The 27,057-nt window shown below is 40.6% G+C and overlaps 1 protein-coding gene across 4 annotated transcripts in view; it reads left to right on the top strand.

Moving 5' to 3' along the window:
- Positions 1 to 8,834: 8,834 nt before the first annotated feature.
- ZNF516 (zinc finger protein 516) overlaps positions 8,835 to 27,057 on the top strand; it is a 194,390-nt gene continuing 176,167 nt past the window's right edge. For 2 of the 4 annotated variants that reach the window (XM_059724284.1, XM_006266120.4), the window contains exon 1: positions 9,698 to 9,802. The gene's annotated coding sequence lies outside the window, so the exon portion shown is untranslated. Of the gene's footprint in view, positions 8,915 to 9,262; positions 9,328 to 9,697; positions 9,803 to 14,256; positions 14,460 to 27,057 lie in introns of those variants that run through there. The other 2 variants (XM_059724283.1, XM_019490439.2) reach the window with 2 other exon arrangements.

Below are 27,057 nucleotides of genomic sequence, written 5' to 3'. Positions count from 1 at the left end.
AAAAAGGTTGGAGACCACTGCCCTACATCTTACATTTGGCATCCGTATCTCTGATTTATTTTAAACAAGATAAAACTCACATAATTCCTCTATTGGCATCATATCTGAGGAAGCTGAGGAGCAAGATCATGAATGATGCATGCCCCTGGCGGTTGGGGGAGCATGGTGGTGGCAGCAGGAGCACAGCGGCGGTAAGCGGGAGCTCCTGCAGATGCTCCCGGTGCTATCAGCAGCGGGGGAGGATGGGGGTGGCAAGAGCTGACCAGGGGCTGGCAACCACCTGCAGACACCACCAGCAGTTTCAGCAGTGGCCAAAGGCGATCGCAAACTGCCCACAGACACTGCCAGTGGTGTTGGTGGCGGGGTGGCAAGCGGTGACCGTGTCAGTGGCACATTTTTGTAGGGGGTGTGCCACCACACTCAGGGGGTGCACGTGCACCTATGTGCACCCCCTATGTGTTGCCTCTGAGTAATATTATGCCATTTAAGCAGAGACTTTAAGTTATATAAACAGGCCACACATCCACCTAGTTTAGTTAAAGTGTTGGAAGAGCTGAATGTATGCTAAATCAACTGAGTTTTGATCAATTAATGCCTTTTCTTTGGACATTTTCCACCTCATATTTAGAAGGCATGCAGAACTAGAAAATCATGTTTCTTTGTAATATGATGATAAAGGATCAAACAAGAACGCTGCAATCCATCTCTCTCATACTTAATCTTATGAGGTCCAGAATTTACCAGTGAACTTCTGAAGAAAGAATTTTACCATTAATGTGGGCCAAACAGATTTGGTAGTCAAGGGAGGAAAAAAGGAAACAAAACAAAACACTTGGCTACAGACTAAGCAGATATTTTCTTTTGAAAATGTTCTAATGAGCAAATGCAAAAGTGAATGGGATGTGTGCATGAATGACTTCATTGGCACTTGGTAGAATAAGACCACATCTGAGATGTCTGTTCTCTTGTGTGTATTATATATTCAGAATAGAAGAACCTATAAAGTAAAACCAATATAGTTATACAGTCATTGTCAATGTGACATGGCCTTGTGTACCTTTTCACTGAAAGAATCAAGAGAAGGGCAGACTGAACTTTGACTTCTGCTGAGATGCTGTTGATGTTCAGTGTCCTGTGTTCAGTGTGATGTTCAGATGCTACAGTGTCCTCTCTGAGGCATGAGGGGTAACAGAAAAGCCCTCAGAAATTACTATGAGCTGCAGTGAATAGAGGTCAGTATGAACAGCACAGCACTGTGAACTCCTCAGCATAACTTCTGACCTGGCCAAACTGCCGCACTGTCACTTCTGGGTGTTGCTGAGAGCACCGATAGCATACGCTTGCACCGCTATTTTTGTTTGCCTAAAAGAGTGAATGAATGGGGTGTTATTTCTCTTTGTTTTATTCCCTTATACCTGGAGATGCCTTCACTTCCCTCACCCTAGCTACAAATATTTGACTGCTAACAAAAGAGTTACTCAGATAATAGACATGGTACGACCTACACAATGAGACAATGCTGCCATGTAGCATTCTTTCCCCTTCATGAAATCACTTGTCCCTATTAATATTTACTTTAGCACTCCTCTCAACTAAATAGGGAAGACAAGTATAAATCCTTAAATGAGATATATGCTGGTAATTTCAGCTGGGTTAATCAAAGGAACTTTAAAGAATTTGTTGCTACTGAATTTGGCGCCTAACTCCCTTAAACTCTGTTAAAAATCCCAACCTTAGCAACTACACAGGCAATCCAGATGGAGTTGCCACTACACATTCACACGTACCCTGGAATATTAAGACTTGTTTTACCGAGAGATGGAATGCTGGCTGGAACCGCATTGTCAGCATCATTCTCTGAGCATTCTTGGCAGGACTTTCACTACACATTATTTTGCTGCATATTATTTTTATTACACCAAGTCCCATTGAAATCAATAGGATGTTTGTCTCCTTGGATGTCAGTGGGACTTGGCATAGATTTTTCATCCAGGGGGGAAGTATCTGGGATATGGAGTTATATTGCATAGGAACATATTGCATAGCAATAGTGATGTGATTAGTGGTGCGTCTTATATTGCTACTGCTGTAGTAGTGATGTGAAGAGCAGCTCCACTGCCTATTATTTTATTATGCATAACCCTTTTACTTTGCAAAACCCCACTGAAATGAATAGAACACTTGCACCATTGGTTTTAATGGTATTTTCTGCAAAGAATAGTTTGTGGGAACATTGTGCGCAGAAGGAATATGATTATTGCTGGGGTATATAATAAATGCTTTATTATGTGAATTCTTGCATATTAGTTTTAGAGAAACAACATATGATGCAAATAAAAATAAAACAGATGAAGTGTAAACTTGCAATACCAACAATATTTAAAAATAAAGGATTCCCCTTTATTTTCATGTCACACATTGTGGTTCTGCTCACCAGTGGAGTATTTATTCCAGAACACATGTGATTTCTATTCTGGAATACCGCATCTACACTGAGAACTTTTCCAGAAAAGCTATTGGTTTAGTTTATTCCACAAAAGCAATGGCAGTCAGTTGTATTGTGTAGACAAGGTTTTATTCTAAATCAACCACTCTTAAAAATCATCCAGTCTTCTGTTGTTCTGCTTCATTCATATTAACTGCCACATTGTATGCAGGCGCAGCAAAGTTACTAGACTTAAGTAGCAGCTGAAACACCACATTCCCTTACATATAACAGTTTGTCAGGCCATACCTAAAGCTTATAATTTGAGCAAAGTTTTTGTACTTAGCAGCCAATTGTACTTCAGAGTGACTCTCAGTATAATACATCTTTTCAGCACTTATTTTAAAAACACACTGAAAAGAAGCGAAGGATTAAACTGTAGGAAATAATGAGGTAAAAGTGCATGCTCAAATCCTGAGTATGCTGCATATTACTAAAATATCTTCAAATCCTCACCACAGAAGTTTCTGAAAACCTAGCAGTCTCTAAGTAAGGCCTTTGTTGACATGAGTACCTCACTTGTTACAGAATGCTCTGGGTTTATTAGCTTTGGAGTTTAACGGGAAAAAAAGCAAACGACTCAAATTCTGTAGCAGGAAGACTTTAATAGCTTACTTCAGGCTTTCAATCCAAACAAAAATGACTAGCTAGAAGTCTTCTGAAGTTTCTGTTAAACGTTATGGTATTTTTTTATGCTAATAATTACAGGCGTTTCAACATCTTTCTCTAGCAGAAAGGAGTAACTCAACTGATTCATGGCTCTGAATAGTGTAAAAAGATTCATGATTTTGTGTGATTTATGTGTAAATTAGGAGATTAGCCCATTTGGCACAAACATTCTTAGAGAAAAGAAGCGGTCGATCAGCAGTAAAAATAATCAATGAAAAGTTTTTGGAAGAATTCCCATTCTCAGAACAATTTGAAATAGAAACATGCACATTTCTTCATGACTTGAGTTGCCAATGTTATTGTTATTGTTGTAGTTGTTATTATAGGATAATAGATATTCATTGCACTTTTACATAAACTACGAAAGTTCATGTCCTTATGGAAAGACAAACTACAGTATATAGTTTTAGAAGCAGCATGTAACATCATACCTATTGACAATTCTTCAGTATTCCACTTGATCACAATATGCAAGTGTTGCTATGTTAAGAAATTGGTTAAAGCCACAAGTTCCTGACTTGAATGCAGATCCATAATTTGAGTGAGAGTTCAGAGACCTTTGGATACAGACTCATTGTAAAGTTAGAAACCATTTGCAAAAATTTGGCTCTTGCTTGTAACCAGATCTATAGGAATGGATCCCTGTGCTGGTGATTCCAATCACACTCACAATTGGGGGTTTGGATTCCAAGCACTTCTGAAGTTTGTGGATATTCAGGTTTGGAATTTTATTTTGGACATCCCCTTATGGACAGTCAGCAAATTTTCATATAATTTTGGAGAACTACATAAGTTATGGTATTTAATGTTTTCATCGGCTGCTTGTCATTACAGACCTACATGTCAGTGCTTATAGCATATTATGTTTCAACCAACCAACCAACTTCCTCTTAAACATGTTACTTCTACTCTGCTGCTCTTGATATTGATGGCTATTTTGACCTTTGCAGTTCTCTAATTACTGAAGCCTTAAAATAGTACACATCAGGTAAAATGTTCTCTTTTTGAAGTTCCTTTTTCCTCGCATGCCTGAGTTGAAAAACCATATAAACCAAGATTATTAGAACACCCAAACCACGGCATAGAAGTTGAGAAGAAATTTTACCAATGTTTGCAAGAATATGCAACTGTTTTGTTCCACTTTTACTTTTGAGGGGGTTTTTCCCACCCCCAATGTGGTATTTTACTCAGTAAGGAATGGTATGTATATGAATTTGCTATGATGTTAAATAAATTAATTAAAGCAGTCTGGTTATTAAGCTCTACAAATGAAAATTTAACTTCTTTTCTGCTTTTCCTTCTTTTAGGTTTCTGAAATAGTGCATGATACGCTTTTAATGCCAGCAGTGAATCTATCTAGGTTTATTAGAAGAGGCACATTTGACATTTCAGAAGTCTAATTTAGCTATTGTCTTAACTATTTAGTTATTGTACCTCTTTGTTTGGTCCAGTTAGAAAAGTGAACCAACACTACAAAGCTGTCAGTTTTTCATGGAAGAACACACTGGTAATATGATTTTGGGGGGCTGAAAATGAGCCAAGTGTTTTGGTTTTGAAAGAACACAGCACAGTAATGCTCAGCTTCAGTCTGACAAGTGATTAGGACATTGTAGTGTTATAATCAGTAGACTGAGTGAAAAAAAATAGGCCTCAACTGTGGTATGCTAAAGATAGGAGATTTTTCAAAAGTGGCATCCTTATTGAATTTGTCTTTCTTAAAATTAAGTATATTTGTGGCCTAGTTCCTTTTATTTCTAAATGTATTATGAGCCACATGTGGGATACTATATCAGCTTTTTTTTAAACCAGCTGCTGCTGAGATTCTTTCAGTTAAGTTGAAATTAAGAACAGGTTTGTGGGTTCTCTACCTGCTGTGAAGTCCTGATGTAGTTTACAAAATTGCATATGGGAGAGAAAACGTGACTGCCAGAGTTGGAAAAATTGATGTTTTGTGCAGCATTTAGTACAGTGTTAAAATAACCATATGAATGGAAGCTGCAATTACTTTTGCAATATTAACTTTTTCTGTTTTCTTCCTCAATGTCATTGTAAAAGTGCTGTTGAAAAATGTGGTTTAAAATATATATATAGGTACTAAATCTGGTTCTAAATGAATCAAAGTGTAGAAATCTGAATCTGGCTACAGTCTAGCAACCATGTTTGTTTAAATAATGGGGTTCTGTAAATTCAAAAGATTATTTTTGGCATAAAGAAAAATTTAAGTTGATTATAATGTGTCATCGATAAAGTGATTGGGTCAAATCTCTGTCACCTTGCTCTATTAAAGTTAGGAGTTTTATTGATGGCAATGAGACAGCTTATATGAGTAAGACAAGAGGGATTTGACCCACATTCTTCCATACCTACGTAAGAGTCAGTAACTTGTCATTAGACTTGACAAGAGCTCTGATGTGGTTACATGTTAAAGGATTCTTCAGATTCAGAAGGGTTGTGTAAGCACTTGGAGTTTGCCTAATGGAAAGTATTTTTCCCCAAACTATTTAATGGATTTATACTGACTAAATTAAGCGAGCACGAGAACTTGACCTCAACCCTTGCAGATACAGAGAATATCAATATGCAATACAATGTTGGACAACAGATGATGAATTTTCTTGGTGCAAACTTTAGAAGTAATCTGGTACTATACAGGTAATAAAAAAGAACTAAACATTTCTGAGCTGAACATTGCAAGACACTGTATGTAATCAGAAAGAACACATTTGCTATCAACTGAAACTCTATTTCACACTGAAATTCATGCCACTGATAAAAATAAACAGTGGTAGTACAGCAGCATGTTAGAATGGTGTTTCACAGTTTTAGTTACAAATAGTCAGAAATTTTAATAAAATGTTACTTAGTAAACATAATCACTGAGCCTCTTTGTGCATAGTAATCTCTAGTTTCTCAGTGTATATAAATTAACGGGGTTGTGTTGATTATTTTGTCACGTCTGCATCTACACCATATATACGTCTAAATCCTGCAGAAAAAAACCTTTTTGATAAGTGAAATAATAGAAACTAGAAGTTATTTTGTTTCATTGTTTTTCTGTGTTGTTTTACTGATTGTCTGATGCTTGCAAAGAGTCTGGTTAGATAAAACAAGAGGTGAAGGGAGAATTGGAGATCGATCATAAAGCTGAGGGGTTTGTTTTAAACAAACTTAATGAGAAACACCAAGAAAACTGCCGTTTGAATGAACGCTGAGATGTAAAGGTAGAATCTTTCACAGACTGATGGGCCTCAGGTCTTCTTGATTAGCTTTACTTAAATAAATTTTATACATTTCAGATGTATTTATGCCAGAAATCATATTCAGCAACACTAGAATTAAATACATCCAAATTAGCATACCGTGGAACCTGAATGACTCCTTGGTTATATTTTACTGAAAATATCTATACATGTGATATTTATATATAATATTTAATCCAATTTTATTTTTATATATGCTTTCAACTCCAGCTTTTTGAGAGACATGGCCTTTTATTCCTCACTATTCTATTATGGTGTTTCTCAGGAACCTTTCTTATCTAAACTTCCACCAATCATTCCTAAGGCTAAGTTATGCAGACAAGCCATTGCACAGATTTTCATCAAAATGCCATTTTCCTTAGCTAGGAAAAGCCTAGTCCCAAATGCTGAACAAATAATTTATTAGACTACAGAAAAAGCAAATAAATATTTTCCTGTTCTGTGTAATTATTATACATATAGGTCTATAAATAGCAAACTATGTATTAAGTCATCAATATTACTGATATTTTCATTCCAAATGCTGTAACTTAACTAAAGACGTTGACAAGACAGCACATTCAGGGATTGCAGGGAAAGATAAACTGAGTAAATGATGTCCATAAACAGATTAATCAACTAGAACAGTGGTATGCTAATAACTTATTTTAAAATTAAAGAACACATTCTCTACCTGAAACTTATAGAAATACCAACAAAGTTATGCAAATACAATTTGCATAACCTTTAAGTATTTGAATTCTGATACTGTTCCTCTGATTCTGCTTCCTGAAGCTAGAAATGCTGGAATCAGCATAAGAAAGGTGACAAAATCTACTTATTGTTTAAATTAAGGTGGATAAATGAACCCTGCTAGTGACTTTCTGCACAATTAACATATTGCTTGATTGTCTTTGATGTTTCCACATCCTCAGAATTTTTTCTTTCCTTTTCCACTAAAGTTGAATTGTACACACCTACTAAATTGGAGGCCCAGTTCCATAGTCCTTTTTCAGAGCCCTATTCCCTGCCTAGTCTTTATTGGAATAAGGAATGTAGGGCTGGGCCCTAAAGAAAATACAGATGGAAAATAAGTACTTTAAGGGTACGGCATAGTGATATAGCAATTACAATGCCGAGTGTGTTCACGTTTTACTGTCTAAAGAAGGATTCTATATAGACTAGAGAGAACAAGATGTAGGTTATGAAAATCACATTGTTACATGGAAGATCTCAGAAGTTTCATACACCTTTCATTGCTCTAACTTGTCATTTGTCACCACATGGAAATTATTAACCTAATAAAATAGTTTTAAATACTACTCAGGAATGCTGATTTATAATGGATTTTTTTACTCTTTGTATAAAAAAATGTTAAACTACAATAATGATATGGAAATGTAGACATTGCATTGTGTGTGCACATGATTGGAGTTAAAGGGGTGAATTCTGCTTGTGTAAATCTGGAAGATTGGAGACCACTCTTACTTACAATGGAGTGTGTCTGGAGGAACTAACAACAGAATTTATCCCTGAGCTTTAAAAAAAGCAAATCTGTAGGAAAGATTATTTATGATGCATAGCGAACAAAACAAAGACTCTGGAGTATGGATTATCTACCATTAAAGCATTTGAAACATACTGCATTAAGATATTGAAGCTGCTCCTGAGTTATCTGCTAAGTGCCTTTTAAAAAGTGTATTTTCTCTATTTAACTGGGCTGTGTATGTGCCTAATATTTTTCCTATGAATTAGAATGAAATTTGATTGTTCCAAAATACATCCCACTCAGGCATTCATGCTGAAACCAGCAACAATTGTCAATGACCTTTAACATGCCTGCTATTCAAATTAGTGCAGATCATTAATCACACATAGCTTACATTTTATGATTCGTGTATCCTTCATTACAAACTTTCCCCCTTGCTTGCTTTCTTCCCCTCCCTCTCGCCCTCTTTTCTTTATTCCAGCTCTTCTGGCAATAAGCACTGGAAATTGTAAGGGTTAAGGACTGTATCTTATTTCGGGTTTTTTTGCAAGTTGCCTGTAGTAGTTTGTGTTGCAAGTGCAAGAAGCTGGAGAGACACAACAGCTTCAAACGTTGTTGTGCACAAATACCACAGCACTAGGTAACCGTTTAAACTGCAGAGCTTGATTGTCTGGCAAGAACCACGATGGGGTGATTTGGACAGTGTGTTCCTCTGAGCTACTCGGTTTATCACGAGGAGGAACATGGCAAGAGGAGGGGGGAGAAATCTGTCTATGGTGAAAAGATAATCTTAACCCTCCTCAAAAGTCTTGCATGTCAATTCTACGTCATCACACATTATTAGACAAAGAAAAAAAAACAAAACCCTCCCCACCCTTGATGTCTACCACCAATCTCTCGCAGATTAAATGAGGGTTTCCAGCCACAGACTAAACATATTCTAATCGCCTGTGGCACACACATTTGGGGTGATTTACACTGAGCTTTGCAATATATATAGGAAAATAAGAACTGAACTTTTTCAGACATGAGGTGGGTTTTTGGGGAGGGGGGAGAGGGGGTAGGGAGCCATATGGTAGATTGATTTGTTCAAAGGTCTTTCAACTCTTCCAGCCTAACTGTTGAACAGCATTACCCTTTGATCTTGATGGAGGGCTTCAATGCTTTTTTTGTTGCTGTACATTTGAATAAATCTATAAATATGTTACCGGTAGAGTTGTTGGGCTTCCCCCCACTGCACCTAATGTTTCTAATCTAAATGCCTCTGGGATAACTCCAAAGTGTGTATGTTTCCCAGCTCGGAGAGGGAAGGGCGGGGGGAGCAGCTGGTAAAAATGGAACTTTACACGCAAAACCATATTTGTCTCTTTCAAAATATAGATCTGTCTGCTTCTGCGAGGGCTTTCAGGAACGGAGCGTGTGGACACACGGTGCTTTGGAAGGAGGTGAGCTAAATAACAGCCCGGCTAATGATTCAGTCCCATTAGTGGAATAATTATTTGTATATGACTCATTTCGAGCATCTAGACTTTCCCCGCATTGTACCAGAACTTTGTGCTGATGAGACAATAGTAGATAGTGTGTGCATTTAATATAGGAGAGACCATTCTCCCGGCTGGGGGAAGGCAGCAGGCTGTACCTCGGGGGAGGCAGAGGGGAAGCGAAGCGGGGGGCCGGGGCCGAGCTGGGTGCGGGGTGCGGGGGGCAGAGAGGAGCTGGCCGCCTGCGGGGCGCTGGAGGGGCCCGGCCCGTGGGGCTGGGCACGGGAGGGTTGCGAGCAGCCCCCCGGCTGCCGGAGTGGAGCCGGCGCAGTGAATCATGTGCAGCTCTTTCCTTATTGCATTCAGCGCATGGTTTCACCTTCAGGTTCTTGTTTGTCTGGGTGCCCTCTCTAAAATGTTGTTACCTTAAGCGGACGAGGTAAGGCACCGGCGAGATCTCCCCAGGATCCTTTCTTTTCCTTCTTTTTGGGGATGGGGGAGGTTGGGGATCCCCTGCATAAACCCCTGGGGGCGGAAAAAAAACTTCGGGTTTGCAATTAATGGCTAATCTGACTCAGTCATCGAAGGGACGGGAAAAATGGTAACTTAGTCCTGTTTGGGAGAAAGCGATCATTTTTCCCCCTTTTTACTGCAGTGGTGGGGGATTTATGGGCTGGAGGAGCCTTTTGGCTTTGTACACTTTGTCAGAGGCGATGGGGGGAGCTGGAATTCAATCTTCATCCATTAAGAAACAAAGAGCAAATTGCCTTACTTTAAAGTAAAATGCTCCGGCTAATGAAGGTGGGTGATGGGGTTTGGAGGCTAGAGTAGCTACTTAAATTATTAAGGGGTTTTGCTGATAGTATTGATTCGGTGTGTGCATGAAATGCCTGGTGTGTGTGCCTCTGTGTGTGTGTGTATGTTTTCCCTTCTTTTTTTAGTTACACTCGCAGCTGATGGGAGTATATAAGTGAAGGATACCCATTAAAGAAGTCCACAGTTTATCAAGGGAAGTTGGGGGTGGGTGGGGGAGAAAACAATTCTTCACGTAGAGACAGTGGAAGGCTGAGACGGGCTTGAAGGACAATGTCCCCGTAGCAATTACTCCCAGAATATGAAAATAGTCTATTTGTTGGGGGGGGGTATATAATAAAAAAGGTTGGGGGAGGGGGAGAAAAGGGGGGGGGGGAGAAAAAGGAGGGGGGAAGAAAAGAAAAGAACAGCATAGAAATAATGCAATTCCAGACATTTTGTACTATAAAAGCTTTCCTCCTCCTCCTCCTCCTTCCCACCCCCCTTCCTTCTCCCCCGCCACTATCTCCAGTGAGAATTAGCATACCAAACAGTTGCGATCCTAATTTGAATCAAGCTGCTTCTCCAAGTTTCAGAAACTTTGTAGGGATAAAGTTTGTTATAAGCAAGTAAGGTGGGGCATTAAAATAAGCTGGACGTGTTTGGAAGCTGGTGGGGAGTGACAGTCAGCAGTTGCTGTGGGTTTTTTTGTTGTTTTTTTTTTTTTTGTTGCTCTGAAACTAGCTAACCTCTGCAATTAACTACTAGAGAGGAACCCTGTATTTTAAACTGAAAAGTGTTGGTTAGGAGTCAGCACCATTTATTATGAGCGTTAATCAGCTCCCAGCAGTAGACAAGTATCTTCTAGGGAACGTGCATTGTGTGCCTGGATCTTATTCACTGCCTTGTGCATAGAGATAAAGGAGTGCTTGGACACTAGATGGGCCAGTACACGTTGGCTGAGACTTCCTCTGAACGGTAATTCTGGTCTTTATTACACACACACACACACACACACACACACACACACACACACACACACACACACACACACACACACACACTGCCTTATTGTTGGTTTATACATACACATGTGCTGCCCTGTTGTTTTACTTACGCACACACTGCCTTGTTTTACACACATGCACACACACATGCTGTCTTATAGTTTTACACACGCGTGCACACACTTGCTGCCTTATTGTTGGTTTACATGCACGCACACACACATGTTCCCTTATTGTTGGTTTACACATGCACACACACACACACTGGTTGCCTTATTGTTGGTTTGCATACACACACACTTGCTGCCCTATTGTTGGTTTACACACGCATACACACACTTGCTGCCCTGTTGTTGGTTTGTGTGCACACATACATTTGCTGCCTTATTGTTGGTTTACATTTTCTGAAAGGCGACTGGTGTAACCTGTGGAATTTGAAATGCAAATAAAAGCCTGTGGGAGTTGAGGCAGAACAAATCAGCATTTATAAAGTGAAAAAGATTTAATGTCTTTGAAACCATTGCAAGAATTTTTAATAAGAGCTGAATCGTGACGTCAAGGCGTATGGGAAAGATCTCTCTCTCTCTCTCTCGCTTTTAATGTCTGAAACGCGGGTATGCGAAGTGCTTACAGGAAAAACAGATTACAAGATTAACATCTGTTAACATGATCGTTTATCTCCAGCCAAAAATAGGTCAGTCCTTTCTTAAGGAAACACGATTGCTGGGCGCATGATTAAATAATGAAATTAGACTAATGAGTTCATAAATTCGAGGCAGTCGGGGCGTTGCCAGTGTCTGACCCGCGCCCAAAAAGAAATCTTTAATTGGGAGCCCTTCGGAGATCAATGTAAGGTCAAAGTCCCCTTTTTGGGAGAGGCACGACTCTCCCACCTCCTCCCCCACCCGCTCCTCCTCCTCCTCCCCACGGGTTAGTGCTAAATATGCTCCATCTCTTCCTCCCTCACTGAAGCGACAATGAATATTTTCCATCTCCAGCACTGCTGAAGGAGACGAACTCTTTCCGTGCAAATGGCTAAGTTTCCTCCGCTTCGGGGTTTGGTCTCTCGCCGAGGCAGGGGCAGAGAAGAATAGGAAACGCCGATGCAAAGTAGCTCGCTTTGCATACGCCCGCCCCCGCGCCGAGATTGACAGCCCAGCCCGCCAATCCCCAGCTCGCCTCGCCTCCGCTCCCAGTGCATTTGTGCGAGTGCTCGACAGGGTTCCCACCCTGGAGCCGGGCTCCTGTATTTATTGACACATACTTTTGCCTGGGTGTATGTACAAGGCTAAACATGCGGATTAACCCTCGCACAGCACGGCCATGGGCTTTAGGTCCGTGTTCATAAAGTGCAGGGGAGGATTCTGCAGAGGAGGCCGTTTGGAGTAACAAGTTGAGACCCGGTGGAGAAAAAGGAAATAGATATAACATGACCCAGCACTATGTTTTAATAATAACCATGTTCCCTTCATACCGGTCTGGGAGAGGAAATAATAATAAAAAAAAAGGTGGCATGTAAACCAGGAGTTACACCCATCCTCACCTTAGCCTTGTCATGTAGATCTGTAGCAATCTTGGCACTAAATGATTTTGTTAAGTGACTGCAAAGTGCTCCTAGGAAAATCACTTTGGACCTTATAGTCCAATCGATTTTTATTTTTTTTAAAGCAGAATTCCTCATTGATATTTAGAGGAGATTGCAGCTTTAAAAAAAAAATCACGTGGCCTTTTATGAAGAAAATTGCCATGTTTCAAACTTTGGTAGATTTCTTTTTTTAAAGGGTGTATTTAAATAAAAAAAGCCAGTAAATATTGAGTTGAGTTCGAAAGCCTTGAATTTAAAGCTTGGTGGCGTGGTAGAATAAAAGTGCTGCTGACCAACAGACTCCATGAATGCTATGAATAATGGTCATTTCTACACTACACAATAGGCACATTCACTAAAGGAATGCCTGTCATGAACCATACCACGTTTTGTGCTTGGTTCAAGTCTCCACCCCAACTTTGCTCCAAACTGGATAGTATAATTTATTTTTATGTGGTGTTACCAGGAATGAGTTGCTTGGGAGCATCTTGAACAGGACCCGCAATTGGAAAGTAACCTTTATTTAATTAATTTTTTTTAGACTCCATGGTCATGTCTCTGGTAGGTGCTGGTGTTTATTTTGGCAAATGGCGGCATGGTTTGAGGTGGGACAGTTAAATGCAACCTTCTGTAGAAGACAACTGCCCACTTCACTCTGGAAATGGCCAGAATCATTCCTTGTTAGACTGAGGGAGAGCCCGGTAGTGAGCAAGGGAGCCCAGAACATGGCCAGAGAGGATCCTTTATGCTTTGGCCTTGTGCCACACACTTTATTTCATGCCTGCTGCACTAAATGAGTTAACTACCAAAGGGTTTTTCATTAACTCGACTTGGCAGCTATAAATTCAACTTTCTTTTTTTTTATACATAACATATATATCTATCTTTAAAAAAAGGAGAACCAAGCACCACAGCGTAGCGTGGGGCACTTTTACTCCTATTCAGCCTATCTCCTGAATGCCAGATTACCCGTGTGCCCCTCCTCTTCTCCTCAAGCCTGCCTTGTTCCAGAGCAGCCTGTTGCAATGGGAAGCTGGGAGAGCAGCATTACTAGACTTTATCTTGACCCAGGCATTGCTCTAATGCATTAATATCCTGCCTCACTTCAAGGAGATGCTGAATCACAATTCAGGGGCTAGAGGACTTGTTGTGCGTCCTGTGGTGGAGGTGGTTTTGTAAGCTGATGTGGCTGAAAGGTGTGTTGGATGTGTGTATGTGTGTGTGGCTGCAAGGTATGTTGGGGTGTGTGTGACTGAACGGTGTGTGTGGCTGAAGTGTTGGTGTGTGGGTATGTGGCTGAAAGGTGTGCTGTGGTGTGTGTGTTGGGATCTGTGGCTGAAAGGTGTGTGGGAGGGTGGTACGTGTAGCTGAAAAGTGTGTTGGGTTGTGCGTGGCTGCAAGGGTGTGTGTGTGTGTGTGTGTATGTGTGTGTGTAGGGGCGGGGTTACCTGGCCCGAAGGGCGCGGGCGGGGCGGGGCGGGGCCTGTGTGGGCCGGGACGCCGCCGGGCCCGTCCCGCAGGGCAAGCCGGAGCCGAGCCGGGCCGGCGGACCCCGCTTCGCGGCCCGAACAGAGGGCGAGGCCGGGGGCACGGCAGGGCGGCGGTGCAGGTCCGTCATGGAGGAGGAGCCTCCGCCGGCGGGCACAGGCTGCCCCGCTGCCCGGGCGCGTGAGGCGGGGTCCTGTCGGCGCTGCGGCGCGGGGGCTGCTCCGGTAATTACTTTCAATTTTCAACTTTACTTCGGTGCTGGCGGTGGGGGCTGGGCTGGGCAGACGAGGCGGGCCGCCTGGGGGTGGGCACGGGGCAGCCCCCGGCTCGTGTGGGACCCCACAGCCACTGGGCCTGGGTGGGAGGGTGTGAAGGCGGGGGCTCCTCCCTCCCTGCTTCAGGAGATGCAAGTTGTCTAGGTGGAAGCCGTGATGTGTTTCTGGGCGTGGGAGAGAGGCACTGGCCCGGCGGAGTTGTGCATAACAAAGGGAAGGGGCTGGGAGCAGGATGAAGCGACTGGAAGTGTTGAGTCCAGCCTGGGAAGTTTGCGAAGAGCCATTTCCCCACCTCTAGCGGGGCTAAGAAAAGAGCTCGCATTTGCCCAGAGAACACGGCCTGCCTGATGCCAGCTCAAGAGCTTCCCCTTCCTGCTGCTGCCTTCTCCTGAGCCCCTTTTTGTGCAGCCACTTGGTCTCCCAAAGCCCTGGAGACTTGGCAAAGTTGGAGCCATGTCTTCCTTTTCCATGCTGTTAATTTCTCTCACTATAAAACTAAGCCCATGATGGCCACGAGCGCAAGCAAATGCACTTTAAAAACAATGTTCTATCCAGCTGAGAGCAAGAATTGCTCCCCCCTCCCCTGTAAGAACCATCCCTGCGCAGCAATCAACATGAAGTTGTTTTCTTTGTGCAGCAGACGCATCTTTTGAAAAAGCTGCTTAACAATTAGGGATTTTATTATTATTTTTTTTTTAGTAAGTTTAAAGGCCTGCATCTGTTTTGGTGACGGGGAAGGGGGAAAAAAAAAGAACAACAACTTTCTCCGGTTGCAGCATTGTTGCTTCATTTTGTGTCAACATGTCCTTTGATGGTGTCAAAACAGAGCCTGAAAGAAGCTGCGCTGTTTCTGATTGCGTGTATGCCTGCAGTTGAAGGTGCTCTGTTTGTCTGAGCTTTTACTAGTAGGACTGGCAGCAGAAGTTGCCCAGGGACACCTGTAGTGTAATTAGTATTACAGTTCAGTTATTCAAGGAGTCATCTTTAGTTTCACAAAGGTAACTGCCATAGCCATCTTGAATAAGCCTGGTGGAATAAAGTGGCTTGCACGTATGTATAATTATTACATTTTGCTCTACAAGCATGAGGCCTAGCTCAGCTGGTCCCGGTATGTTAAAGGAGCATTTTTTAAGTAGTGTCTAATAATCTCCTTCTGGATTTATCTGCAGGGCCATGATCTCTTAAAGACCAATGATGTTGATGTGATAGCTTGTTTAGCGGGTATTATTACATATTCTGCATTAATAATGTAACGCTAAAAAAATCAGACCGTTCATCAGATTGTACTCATCTGACGCAGCTGAACAGTGGGGATGGAAAATGAAGATGACTGAGAATAACATGGTCTTAAAAGCTGGGCTGTTCTAACAGATGGGTATCTGACACTTGGATATCAAGAAAGGGTGGGTGCTCATAAATTAGCATAGGTTGTTTCTAAAAGGGTTTTTATAGCTCAGCACGACCTTCCGAATCACTAAATGTTACTAAAACAATGTTCATTGGGAGATGTGTTTTTTTTGTAAATATGAGTGATTATTTCTCAGTACTCTGGGAAAATGAAAAGAGTTTACATCAGTAATGTTAGTGCTACCTATTGTTTGCAAATGACCTCAATAACTGACTTGCTGACTAGAATGGAGTAGCAGTAGTGACATTTAACTTGTATAGATTAAAGTTTTCCAGTGACCGTGAGTAACAGCCACGTCTTATTTTGCTATAATTGGTCATAGCAAAATTTAATCACAAAGATTCAATAATGCCAATTATCAGCACAAAAACATTTCATGAAAAGATCAACGTGTTTAGGTCTTCATGCTAAATCTTCATTGCTTGTCTGGTTGTTTGCATAGCTTATCTCCATTCAGCTTCACTCCAGCAAACATAAAGATACTTGTGTTTTTTGAGCATTACAGAATTATTTGAGAGAGAGGAGAACCCATTCACCTAAAATGTGCACCCTTTAAAATGTGCTTTTTGAGGGTGTTTGTATAGCATACATCAGATGGCGCTACGTATGCACAGACTGGAGGAGCCTAATCAGATGAATGATGTAAATGCTTTGTAAACTTTGGGCGGTCTGATGATTTGCATTTTAAGGTCTGTGAGTGAAGTTGTCTTCAGCAGAGTTACTCCACTTTATACCAGTTGATAATCTAGTCTAGTGATTTGTATGCTGAGTTATCCTGTCTTTCCCTTCCCTTCCCTCCCTCCCCAAGTGGAGAAGATATATTTACTACACTTACTAAAGGACTGATCCAAAGCCAGAAGGTGTATGTAACAACTTTGGCGGGCCCTAGTTCTGTCAAGACTTAACATGCTCACTTCAACACACCATTGATTTCACTGAAACCACTCACAGTGCATGATCAAGCCCATAAAATGTTGTCAGATCAGAGCCCAAGTATGTAGGTACATATGGTTCCTGGAAAATTGTGTTTAGGATGTCCAATTGTACTACATCTTAATGCCACAAAAAAAATAGGCAGCTGAAATGCAAACTGATTGCTTGCAGCAGGAAGGAACTTGTCTGAGCCTGTGTATTTAACTTGTAAAATATACTTGTTTTACATTTTTAAGACACAAGTATGAATGTGTAGATGTATGCATTTAATACTTAAAGATGTATTAAATTTCTTCTCAGAAACAGCATTTGATCAAACTCACTGTTGTTCTTTTAATACCTCTGCATGATGGTTGTCAAGTAGGCAAGAATGTATGCAGTCCCTGAGCTCAATGCTGTCCTCTGATAGATTACGTGTCCACCATTCTCTTTGACTTCAGTGGGAGTTCAGCATGAGTGTATCTCCAGGTGGAATTATGCTCTGTATATTTAAGTAGCTTAGACTAAAGTCCTTAGGCAGAATGATAGTTTGGGAACCCTAACATATTTTAACTTTCCCCCCTCCTGTATCTATAAACTACATAGGGATAATTAATGACTGGATAGCAGAAAACAGCAGAAAGGACATTTATTTGATTAGATATCTGCAATATAAATATTTGAACCTTGCAGCAACATTCCTTTTTCAAAGCAGACATCTTACATGTTGTAAATGTTTATATGTTTCAGTGGTAGGATAAAGCTGTTATGACTCAGTCATTTTGGGCAATAGTCTGTTTTTTAGTTACACCATTGCAACTGCACAATAACTCCAAAGGCATCATCATTGGAGTTGTTCTGGAGTTACATTAGCATAACTAAGAGCAGCTTTTTGCCTTTAATGTTTTTGAAAAAAAAATAAACTTAAAAAAAATGTTTGTATTAAAATTTGTCGTAGCAGCAATTTATTTTTCTGTTCTTGTTGGTATTATTGAGTCCACATAGGACCTATTACTAGGTTGTGATCAAGGTAGTTAATGTAGCCGTAACTTTAATTAATATTACTTGAGTGCAAGTATTTACTTTCATTACTTGTTAGTCAGCAAATACCCTTGGCTTGCTGAACCTGCTTTCCTGTTTGAGGCCGTTGGTCTTTTTTGTTTTCTCGTGTGATGATTACTTGACATAGATAATTCATTTTGCTGTTTTTACCTTACTAAAATATCAGTAGAGCCACATCAACTCTGATACATGTTTCTTAATATCAGTTTCTCCTTACATTCCTGAGGCTGTTACAACAGCAACACCCATACAGTCAGTCTCAGGATACTACGCATATGTTCTTAGATGTAATTAGTGCTTGGATGGACAATACTTGCACACCTAAGTTGCTGCCAAACAATTTATTGCCCAGTAAGTCCCATCATGTGGTTTTGTACTAGTGTTTAACTGCTGTAAGGTGATTCGTTTGTTTACTGTTTCTCCATTGTGAGCTAACATCTAGAATACTATGTGTTGCCGGGATATTGGCACAGGAGCTTTAGCTACTTACATGATGATAAAGTCACATGTTCAGTGTACTAATTAAATCAGTGCTCTAAATTGTTTAAAATCTTGTGGGATGAATGAACTGAGGCTTTTACTGTGGATTCAAAAACACTTGTGTTCACCTGCATGGTTAAAAAAACATTTTGCTAACCTTTCATTAACATGACCACTCTTTGGAACAGTGATGTCACTAGGCTGTTGCAAGTGTTAAACAAGCATTAACTTTGCAAAGTCGATATTTTACTGTGCATAACTGTAGACATTTACCAGTGACTTAGTGGAGTTGCTCTGAATTTACATGGCTGTATGCAGGGATTGAATTTGTCACATGGCACTGAACTTCTGATTAGAATTTACACAGTTACATTAGTAAGCAAACATATTAAAATATCTAAGTAGTAGATTTTGTGTGGGCCTTATCAGTCCATTTTCTTTATATCTTGCTGTGTGGTGGTTGAGCTTTCCTTTTCACATCATCGCTGTCAAACTTATGTCTAGAAGGAAATGTTTTCCAGCAGTGCACTCCAAATTGCAAAGTAGGATAATTTTGTGGCTCCCAAAATTTTTAAGAGCAGTTTCTGAAAGGATCTAGCTTTTAATCTTCTTTTCAAAGTGAAATGGGAACTAAAAAGCATGTGTATTACAATCTGCAACTATTTTTAGAATTCATGCATGTTTATTGACTATAATGATAAAAACAAATACTTGGCACAGAGGATAATGGCTAGATGCAGATCATTTTAAAAACCACTAATATTTAGTCCAGCCAGCCTGTATCTATTTCATATACATTCATTTTGGTAGATTGGTTCTGTCGTCTTTTCCCCCCGCCCCTCCTGTTTGTTCAGGAATCAAATGAAAACATGTTTCATGAAATTACTGGGAGCAGTGTATTGAAAATGAAATCTGTGTATAGGGCAGTTCTGATTCAGAATATTTGCTGAAAAGATGCTGCTATATTAACATATTTAAGTATTTATAAAGCTTCTTTTGAAATGGGTACAGTAAAAGGAAAATGTTGATGTAGCTTGTGATTTTTTTTTTGCCTGGTAGGGAATTGCTCATACCTTCTTGATACAGCTATACTATGATTACATTTCTTTTTTTCTCTGCTCCTCTAAAAAGATGGTGAACATTGAAGTGCTCTTAGCTTTCAGGACGTATTGAGGCATGGACTAATGGAAAGTGAGGTGCAGTATTTATTTACTAACCAACATTTAAAACAATCTAAGGAGCGTTTCCCCAGAATTGTGACACTTCCCGATCAGTTTATAGTTCTTTAACTTTTTCTTTAAAAAAAAAAAAAAAAAAAAAAAAAAAGTTTCTTGTCATGTTAAAAATAGAACTTTTAAAAGAAATTATTCATGTTCTTTGTTTTAAGAAGGCAACATATGTGTTTCTTCACCATATGGTAGTATTTAACCCCTATTGTATGGACTGGCTTGGAGTTGCATTTAAACATGGATTTATTTTAGTGTTTCAGAATGTTCTTTGTTTGAGATCTAGTACAGTAAATGGTGCATTTAAAGTTGTGCAATGCAGCAGGGAGTACAGGGAGTTTAGGAGTTGTGCCTTGTTGTTACAATGATAGTAGGTTAATGAGTAAGCATTTTTTTTTATTCTCTGAAATAATTTCCTTAAAAAATAGTCCAGATCTAAATGTCGAAATGATTTGTGGGAAGACTAATTCACAATAGCCAGTGACACAACATGGCATAAAGAGTTGCAGGGTGAGGTGTTGCAGTTTCTGTTGGCTGAAATAAGATCTGCTCCTTTGGTTGAGGATGTGTTCAGAAATACTTATTTTTATTAGCCTTACTACAGGCTGCCTATGTTGAGGCACATTCTTGCTCATTTGCTAGACTTAAATTGGTGAAGAGTTACTGGTATTAGAAACCATGAGCATAATAAAATCATGAATCAGGCCTATTAGAATCATGGGATTGGCTTACATCTTGAATCGGCTCCCCCTGTTCTCCCCCTCTTCATTTCCTGGAACGGTAGGATTGGCTTAAAACTCATGGACTTTTAAATAATTCTTTTTGGGTTCTTTCATATGCTTCTTTTTTTTTTTTTGTGGAGTTTTTAAAGCGTTGGTTTTCAGGCTTTTCCCATGCCTTGCTAGAACCTTTATTTATTTATTTATTTATTTATTTATTTATAAAGTAAACCTGAGATTCATCTTCTTTTGCCTCGCTTCACTAGCTGGGGCTTCAATCAAACTCTGAATACCAAGGAATTCTCTATACTATCACTACAGTTGGCAACATTTAGTTGCTCACAAGAGTAGTTCCATTGACTTCAGTGGAATTACTCATGCGAGTAACCAGCTGCTCATTAGGATACATAAGGAGCCCACAATCTGTACTTTAGGTCTTTATGGACTTAAAGTAGAAAAATATTCCTTTTAATGTTCTTTGCATGTTTGTGCAAAAAATACATAATGATGTTGGCTTCCTATTGTTTTGCTTTGAATATTTGAAATCTTCGTTTACATGACTGTAAGTACATGACCCACTCCTTTAGTCATGCCATCAGAAGAGCTCTGCTGAATAGTTCTGTTAACCTTAGTAAAATACAATGTTAAAATTTTCCCTCCAGAGCTGCAGTCACTGAGGGGAAACTCCTGCACATTATACTATTCTGTTAATCTTTCTCTGAATGCAGGTACAGATCTCACATCTGGTCCTTGGGAACATTTTGTATGCAGTGTCTGTATAGTTGATTAACAGGAATACTTCCCTTGCTTTCGATTGAATGGTTATGTTAACATTTGTTTTTTGGGATGACATATTTTGGGAACCCTCCAAAAAGATAATTTTACATTTTTGGAAAAATATTGAGAAATCCTATAGAAACAACTAAATATACATTGAATTTAGATCAGTCTTTTTTTTTAGTTCATTCCTTTCTTTTTTTCCTGTATGAATTTTACCTCTAAGTGAATGCTATAATCTGTTATGCATAATTTATATTGACATTAATAGCAATACTGTAGGAACATTTTAATGCCAGTTTGAGAAAATATGACAATTAATGTTGATAACCGTGGTCCCATTAAATTTAAACTGTTTTTAGTACAAATATCTGTGCCCCTGGCATGACCGTAAGTGGTATGATGAAATAATTTACTCCTCTTCATAATGGCAAGCATATTGGAGAGTTCATGTTATCATGAGCAGTGCACACCAGGTATCAAATGACTGGCCAGATGCACAGCTTCATTTCTGAATGGTTCCTTCCAATTAGAAAATAGCAGCATTAAAGGGATCAACAGAGTACTAGAAGTCTCTGAATCCTCCAGTATCAACAGGTGCATTTTTATTACTGTTATTTATTCAGCTAGTTTTTAGTGAGCTGCAAAACTATTTGGTAAATTTAGAGGAAAAATACTATTTGAAAGGCTAGGGATTAATGATTTAGTGGTAGGGATTAAAAATGGTCTCGGGAAATTACCCAGTTGATACAGAAGCTAGAATCTGTTAATGGTTTTACAAGCAGATTGGTTTATCAGTCAGTTATTTTTCTAGGTTGATTAGGGATTATAGGTTGTGATGTATGTATGCTACAAAAGTAAGTGATACAGAGGTTTAGGACTGCTAATATTCTGCCAATATGTTAAAAGAAAGGTCAGATATCGGCAACTCGGAAACCTCCAGCTTTTAGATCCAAGCTTTTTGGACAAAGACTGAGTGGCCAACGTTTTGGAAAGTTGGCATAGCGGATGCTTAAGTATTTCAGTACCATGTAGGAAGAATAACATTCTAGGTGTTGAGAAATGGAAGCTGTATCAGTGTTCAGCATCTGAAAATCATGATGAACTAAGATTCTGTTTAGTTGCTTCTGAAATTGTTGGTCTCTGTTCCTGTGAAGAACTTAGCATGCTTTCATAATCATAATAATGTGCACATTCTTCTGAAACCAGGGTTTTTCATTTTGGAGTTGCAGTCCCTGAGAGGGAAGGAAATTATGAATTGATGTTATGAAATAGTACCCCTGTGCCATTCCCATGTTGCTAATTGGAAGGGGAAGGGATTTTTGCTCAGAAGTTCAGAGGGTCCCAGTATGGAACAAGGATTGTAGTATGGAACAGTTGGATGGTTTTATATGATGACTCGTGCACCAAATTCTAGTCATGAGAGAGATATTCTCTCCCTGCCTGACAGTAGTTATAAAACCTTTATTTTCCATTCATAAATAGAGGTAATATGCTCATTCATAACATACGCAAAATGCTTCTTATAAACTGATGCATTCTCTTGGAGCCTTCCTGAACAGGGAGAGCCACAATGGAGGCAGTTAGATAGTCAGCTCATCTGGTTACTTCTCTTGAGGGAGATGCTATTGCTTTTCATCCTTTTTGACTTTATGCTGATGATGTATAGTTTCAGACAGCCTCATGGCACTTACAGGTTTTTCAGTACTAGGGGAGTTGGGGAAAAGGCAGTTTGCCACTGGTAGTAAAATGGCAGGTGAAGAAAATTGCAGTAACACTTCAGGTGCTTCTGTAACACTGAAGAAGATTAGTAGAAAATATCCTAACTGTTTTCAGCTCCCTTGGCTCGTGTAAGAGAAAGGGAAGGCCTCCAAATACAAACAGAGAAATCCTAAAGTGGTTTAGATGAGAAATGTGTAGATTGGGGCTGCTGCACAGGTGGGCTGTTGCATTTGATTGTTCCCATATTAGTTGAATGAGCAGTCAAAGGGAGCTTGTTCATTTTGAGCAGTTTGAGAATAAGGAGGAGTGGAGTCCTTGAGAAACATCAGAAAAAGTACCTAATCCCTTACGCTTTTAACACCCCTCTCCTTTGTCTCTTCACAAGAAGGCTAATACTCTGAAAACATTCAAAGTTTGTACCATCAGCTCTTAAGCTGATGCACAGAATTGAAGTTTGAATCTTCAGAGTGGCAGTGAAGGTTGATAAATTGTTATCCTCTTAACGTTGCTCTTTTGTATACAGTGGCATGGCTTTGCATGGCTGGAGTGTAGGAGACGAGAATGAACACAGTGAAAGATGAGTTTTTTGATGGGCAGTTCAGGGTAATGGCAGGAACAACAAGTCTGTCTGAATTTTGGCTTGGCTCCCATCTATTCCAGGTTGTTATGTAGTCTGGTACAGGTTAGTAAGCAGCATATGAGGAAGTTGGGAACAGTACCTTTTGGGTTACATTAATCTCTACAAAGAGAAAAAAGAAAGTCAGGCAACTTGCAATGGGTCTTTTGTTGCCCCATTACAAGAGGACAGTTCTTCTTAGTTCTCTTAAGCTAAGGAAGTGTGAATTTATAACAGCTAAGAGGGTGTCGTACATCAATGTAATTTTTTTTTTTCACCCTTGTCCCTAAACACCTGTTTCCATTTTGGTTTGTTGAATGTACTTTGTATTGTGGAAGCACCACCAGCTCTTTCCGGGCTCAAGTCCCTCCGTTTCTCACTAAAGCAGTGGGAGGCAACCTTTTTGGCAGAAATGCCCCACGCCCTCCTAGTGCCACTCAGATATCCTCTCCCTGCTCAATCTGAAGCTCTGCTTTTTTCTCCCTGCCTTCTCTGCTGGCGGGCTGCCTGTTCCCTTCCCAATCTGCCATGTGCCCAAAAGAGGCTGGCACAATTTGCCACTATAACATTGTATAGGAGAGATGGATTCTCCTCTGTAACTTAAGAATATTTATCAGTATTTTTTTTTCCTCCAGAGGGAACATACAACACTTTTTAACATTAAAAGTTTCCCTTCCATTTTTACATCAGTTTCTTTGGAGTTCGTATGAGCAGAACAGAGGAACACAAGCTCCCTTCACTTGCACGCACAGACCCATGCACTCTGATAATGTCTGAGAGAGGCCAGTTCTGAAAATCTGAAATGGTACACACACAGTAATTTCTCTCACATAGGATAAGGAAACAGAGCTTGGCCAAGATTAATTGGTAGAACTGTCAAGTAGTCTCAGCTACCTGTAAACCTGTTTTGGTGTCTTGCCATCTCTGTCTCCCAGAGTCCATAAGGAGCCAGGCTGGGCAGCATCAGGTAAAAAAGGGGAATGAGATTTGGTGAGAGAGAGAAAGCAGAAAATGAGGGGTTGAAACAAGGGGGGAAACAGGTGTGTGAAGGATCGACAGCTGTGCAGGCAGACTGGGTTGGGGAAGAGATGTATTTATCTAGCAATGGTGTAGACAAGTGATCTCAGCCATGGTGCTGTGGCACCCTGAGGTGCCTTGAAATTCTTTCAAGGGTGCCCTGAGCTCCCACACCGTATTACCACTGTTAAGGTGTGCAAAAATGATGATCAAGATAAAACCAAAGTTATCAAATAGGAATCCACAGCGTTAAAAGCATTTTGAACGGTTGTGGTCTTCTGAGATCTTTGTGACAGAAAAATTGTTCTGTTCTTTTTCCATAGTCAAAAAATGAGTGAAAACTAAGCTGGCATTTTGTAAGGGGTGCCTTGAATCTAATGAGAGTTGTCTTGTGTCTAAAGAATTGCTGAGAATAGGGTTGGTGCAGGGGCACTTGGCTTTATTCTACGTTTTTGCCAGGCAGTAGCACTGTGTATAGGGTGGCCATTCTCCCAGTTTTATAGAGGACAGTCCATTTTTCTGGTCCTCTGTTGATATGAAACCGACCGCTTTGATGTCTGCTATTTTTCACCGTTCAGAGCCAACACTGCTGCTGCAGCCTGTGGAAGCTCACCATGCCCGCCCCCCCCCCCCCCCCCAAGAGGCACATGGCCACCCTAACTGTGGACGTTAAATGTGTCAATCCTGAAGGGATAGGCATTCTTCACTGTGGAGATGAGGCAGCCATTTTGGGAGCCAGTAAGATGTTTGAGTTTTTCTGTACTAAGCCTCTGGGGTCTATTGTGGAGCCCAGGCAGGTTGTACACTCCCTTGAGCAGAGAGGTAGTCAGCGGTGTTAGTCTGAAGTCAGGCAGAAGGCGGGGTAGAGACACACCGTATAAACTAACTACATTTATATAGAGACCATAAGCTTTTGTGAACATGAACTCACTTCATCAGATGCTGTGAAAGGACGAGCATAAAACAGTATATAGAGCGAGTGATTTGAATATAAAAGGTGGGAAGGGAGATGGTGGTGTGTGTGTTGGGGGGAAGGGATTGGTGCAGCAAACAAGAAAAGAACCTATAGGACCAAAAGTGTCACAAAAGCTCATTTAGGTAATGGGATAAGAAAAGAATGACTGTGCCAAGGCAGCTATGGGGAACAAACCTGTCCTGGTTTCCAGACAGGGCCCCAACCTCAAACGGCCTCTTTCAAATTTATATATATCTCAACATATGTAATATATCTATATAGCTATATATTATTTAGTTAGCCTATAAGGCTATCCTGCCTTCCATATACTCCCTTTCCATTCAGGTCCTTTTAACGAAAACCTTCCTTTCTCTATAACCCCTCACTGTCTAGTGGCTTCTTAACCTGGCAGGGGAAATGCCATGTACCATGTCCAAGAAGGCAGTTTTACTGAACCGCTTTGCAGGAGAACTGCTCTTGCATGGTTTAGTACCCGCTGAGGTGCGGTGGCTTTAAGCCCAGTTTATGGAAATGGGAGTCTCCTCCCTTGCTTGCTCCGAGGGCCTTATGGCTAAGGGCAAGCAAAACTCGGGGGCATCCGAACCCCAAGCCTCTGGGCTTGGGCCTGCAAGTAGGGTGCTCGCCAAAGTTTTTGGAAACCTCTGAAGCCCCAGGTGCGGGTGGAGGATGTTTGCCAGTAGTAGGGCCACTTATGGTTCTGGACTCTTGGATTTGGAATTAGTTTTGGCTAATTTGGCCTCAGGTACAAATTATATTTAAAAAAACATATCCCCTCACTGTCTGGATCATTCTTTCTCAGTTCAACTGACCCAGCATGCAGCAAAGCTGTGGAGGAACACAGGAGTGTTAAGTGGCTGTAGGGAGGTATAGGGCTGTCACCAGCTGTACAATGCCAAGCACAGTGGAGTCTGGATGTGTGCCTAGAGTTCTTACAAACTATGATTGTGCAAATGATAGTCATGGGTAGTGTTAGGAAGCTTGGAAAGAAGAGGGATCTGAGAAGGTGTACGTGTGTGCGCATGTGTGTGTAGGTGTAGAGGAGCTCCATTTTGACTAATTGCCTGCAGTTCGTCAGACCATAAATCATATCTGGTGAACCACTCGGGGTTTGTCAGAGTTCACATTGTTCCGCTTTTCATTGCATCCTGCTACCTTATTCTGTCCCACAGCCCTGCTTCTTTAAACAAACTTCTCCTATACTCCATGTTTCCTGTTCCTTTCCTTGAAGTCTGAAAGGAAAGTTCCTTTCCCTTGTATCAGCATATAAAAGCTCTCGGTTCCGAAATGTGGTAGGAGCCCAGAGATGGCTGAGGCAGCATGTTAGGGAAGGGGTTTGAACTGGAGGTACAAGGTGGAGTAGGTCTATGTTAGAGGTAAATATGGGGCCTATCTAATGCTTTGGATAGGATGGGACTGCTCGTGGATCAATGGGAAGGAGTGCAGCCGGGATTGTGGGGCAGATGGTAGGCTTATCCATGCTAATAACCAGGAATGTGAATAAGTTCCATCACTGATTACAGACTTCCTTTAAATATGTTAAGATATTCTCTTAAACAAATGAACAGCAAGTTCATTAAAACTAGTGCATGTTCCTCAAGTGTATATGCAACCAATCCAACTGAAACCTTTCTA

This window comes from Alligator mississippiensis, chromosome 3 (genome assembly GCF_030867095.1).
Source record: "Alligator mississippiensis isolate rAllMis1 chromosome 3, rAllMis1, whole genome shotgun sequence".
Lineage (NCBI taxonomy): Eukaryota > Metazoa > Chordata > Crocodylia > Alligatoridae > Alligator > Alligator mississippiensis.
This window is presented reverse-complemented; position numbering and strand designations above follow the sequence as displayed.